The sequence below is a fragment of the Trachymyrmex septentrionalis genome, unplaced genomic scaffold, assembly GCF_001594115.1.
Source record: "Trachymyrmex septentrionalis isolate Tsep2-gDNA-1 unplaced genomic scaffold, Tsep1.0 scaffold220, whole genome shotgun sequence".
Classification (NCBI taxonomy): Eukaryota; Metazoa; Arthropoda; class Insecta; order Hymenoptera; family Formicidae; genus Trachymyrmex; species Trachymyrmex septentrionalis.
This window is the reverse complement of record NW_017305376.1, coordinates 464,799-468,432: the sequence shown is the minus strand read 5'-3', so window position 1 is coordinate 468,432 and position 3,634 is coordinate 464,799. Positions and strand designations below refer to the sequence as shown.

General features: G+C 38.9%; 1 protein-coding gene across 1 annotated transcript in view; it reads left to right on the top strand.

Annotated features, from left to right (window-relative positions):
- The window catches only part of LOC108748464 (calcium/calmodulin-dependent 3',5'-cyclic nucleotide phosphodiesterase 1A-like), a 362,329-nt gene that overhangs the window by 204,823 nt on the left and 153,872 nt on the right, over window positions 1-3,634 (top strand).

Sequence of the window (3,634 nt, the reverse complement as noted above, 5' to 3'; positions counted from 1 at the left end):
TTCGCCTAGTCCTATGATTTCCATTTCTCCCAACTCTTTTCCTCCACAGGTTCCGTCGTCTCTGTCCACTGTCAGGGATGGCTGGTTTCTGAACTTGTCTTCGTGTGTTATCCCTCACAATGTTCAATGTTTCTAACAACTTCGCGCTCCCCTTTAACAATAAGAACAGGATCATTTTTTACTGTATCAAAGGGATTGAGAGTGGCACACTGAGAATGCCCTTAGATAGGAGAATGGAGGTGATTAATCAATCCATTCCTATCATGAAAAACATCGTCTCGTCTCCAGTCTTCACTTCTGACATTCATAAGTGTTTGGCTGTATTAGAGTCGGACACTCGATCGTTTTTGACGGCGCATCCCAGCGTCGTGTTTACGCTGGCGGATAAGGGCAACGTCACTGTGGCCATGGATAGGGACGTTTACAGAGACAGGATGACCGAGTTATTGGGGGACTCAGACACGTATGTCCCGATTAAAAGAGATCCGACCAAAAAGCTTACGTCAGCCTTGAGGTCTATGCTCACTGGGTGGAAGACCAGAGGTCACATCAAGGATTCTGAGTACAAAGCTTTGTACTGCAGTGACGGTTCTCTCCCGAGGGCTTATGGGCTGCCAAAGATTCACAAGCCTGATTGTCCTCTTAGAATTATAGTGTCATCGGTGGGCAGTCCGCTACATTCTTTGGCTACGTTTTTACACAAGAAATTATTTAAAACCATCCCGAGAGCTGACAGTTATATGAAAAACAGTTTTGAACTGGTTGAGAGGCTGAGGGATGTGCACTTTACGGGGACACATGAGTTAACGTCTTTGGACGTTACCTCTCTGTTCACGAACGTGCCAACGGGTGTAGCGATCGACTGCGTTAACGAACATTGGCCGGCGGTTTCTGGGGATTGCTCTCTACCCAAGAAAGAATTTTTGGGAGCGATACGGTTTGTCCTGGACTCTTCGTTTTTTGTCTTTGACAATGTTTTTTACAGGCAGAGCTTTGGCACCCCCATGGGCTCTCCAATATCACCGGTGATAGCGGACTTAGTGTTGAGGAGATTGGAGACGGTGTCCTTGATGTCTGTGAATTTGGACATTCTATTCTATTATAGATACGTTGACGACATATGCACTGCGTTGCCCCCCTCTCAGATCGACGTGTTATTAGAGAGATTTAATGCATTCCATCCGCGCCTACAGTTTACCGTAGAGAGAGGCGGAAAAACGATCAATTTCTTGGACGTCACTGTGTCTGTCAACAATAATCGCTTTAATTTCGATTGGTACCGTAAGCCAACGTTTTCAGGTAGATTTTTAAACTTCCACTCTAATCATCCATTGACGCAGAAAAAAGGCACCATCTTTTCATTAGTCGACAGAGCCTTTTTATTATCTGACGTTAGGTTTCACACAAAAAATTTGACCTCCATCATTGACATTTTACTTCTGAATGACTACCCACTAGACTTTATTTTTGACTCCATCAATCATAGGATCAAAAATTTGATTAGAAATAGACACAGATTATACGATACCGCGACTGACATTGACTTAACTAATAAGTCTGCCTCTTGGCTTACGGTGCCTTTCATTCCACTTCATACGGAGAAACTTAGATCTTTGAATAAAAGTAAAAGTGATATCAGGGTGGCCTTCCGCAGCCCTAACAAAATGGGCAAATACATAAGAGTCCAGAAGGATTCTTGTCCCAGCACATCGAAAAGCAACGTTGTTTATAAAATTTTATGTAATGATTGTGACGCTTCTTACGTTGGACAGACGGGCAGGCAATTAAAAACCAGGATTGCCGAACATCGTAATCATATTAGACATAAAGCTTCTGCCCGCTCTGTCATCACCGATCATAGGTTGAGTCACAATCACGATTTTCAATGGGACAATGTTCTGATATTAGACGAGGAGCCTTCGTATAGAAAGCGTTTGATTTCGGAGATGCTACATATTAAAAAACAGAAGAATAGTCTTAATTTACAGACTGACATCGAGGGTCTTAATAAGGCATATCTGCCGATAATAAACAAAGTCTGATTTTCGATCCGGTCGACCCGTCTCCTCTCTCAGTGCGTCGCGTGCCGTTTTAGCGAGCGGTCGATGTCACGTGCGATGTTGACATGTCTGACTTCGACGATTACATCCCTATCATTGTCATGGGTTTTCACGTTTGTCATGCATTGCGGCGATTCTCATTTCTTGTTCGGATGCGTTGGTGAGTGAGCACTTGGCTTCTTATCTGCGGCGTGTTTAGTTTTTAAGTTTTTAAGTTTACTTGTTTTCTTGTGAGTTCCCTTCCTTTTCCGTTTTTCAGTCAGCACTTGACTATGTTTCTTAACATCGGTTTGATTGCCCCATCGCATATACAACATTAAGCTACGTCGAGATTCATCACATTTGCTGATTTCCGCGCGTTAAAAATGTTGCGTCACTGAATGTAATTGATTTATTATTATTTTTTGTTGTATTCTTTTATATCTTTTATATTATATTCTTTTTACATCTGAGGAGGGCTCAATCCAGCAGCCGAAACTTGTTTGTTTTATATTTTAATATACGCCGTTGTACTTTTTATTTTATTTTATTTTATGTATCTATGACTATTTTCTTTAATTATATATATTATGCGACGACTCTTTTTCGCCATTTATTTTGTTTATTTTATTTATACATTAAGAGTCTTTACATCGCTGTTATATAATTTAATCATTTATGTAATTTTGAGTTCTCATCATCACTTAGCTTTCTAACTTTGTGACTTACTTCACAACAGTTAACGGTTCAATTTTATGAGAGGAAAAACGTTGGAGATTATTTTGTAATGCAATATTCTAACCGTCGCGTTAGCGGGAATTGCTAATGAAAACTCAAACGATGAGTTGAAACGTTTAAGGTTTTATATATTTAATATTAAGAAGATTTACACTATTTGGTAACCAGCGTTAACTCCTATTGCCTGACTTTATGTTATTATCATATATACTTTCTAAATTGTTTCAATTAAAGGAGTCTATAAAAAACTTATTAATTTTTTGTTAGTTTGTAATTTCTATTGAGATGTGTCACAGCTATATGTGCATTAACATTAAGTGTTCGTGGATCATGGAAGTAGCAGTTTCCGCACGATTGCAGAGACAGCAAGATAAGGTACAAGATTGAATGGATGACTGTTGAGGAAAATAAGGAAATTAATTTCTAAATGAGGGGAAAGCGTTTTTTTTTCAATTATAATTTTGTCGTGTGTATTCTAAAATATGACGCAGATTGGTAATATTGTTTTAGCTGTAAAACTGAATTAATTAATTTTATAAAAAAACGCCATTTATTTTGATGATTTTTTTTTGGGCGTTAACCTTTAATTGGGTGTAACTTTCAGTTTTTGATGGTCCGAAATCACACCCAAATTTAAGCGTTTTTTTAGAAGTGAATAACATCTATTGATCCCCCGAAGAAGCTATCGTGTACTCGGAATCGACCGGATAATTATATTGTCCGCGGAACGTGTCTATATTATATTCGTTAGCGTCCGTTGGTCAACTTCTTTTTGGCTTTTCTCCCCATCGTTTCTTCTTTTGTTCGCGTCTTTCTAGAACTTTCTCTATCAATAAATACCTATAAATAATATTATA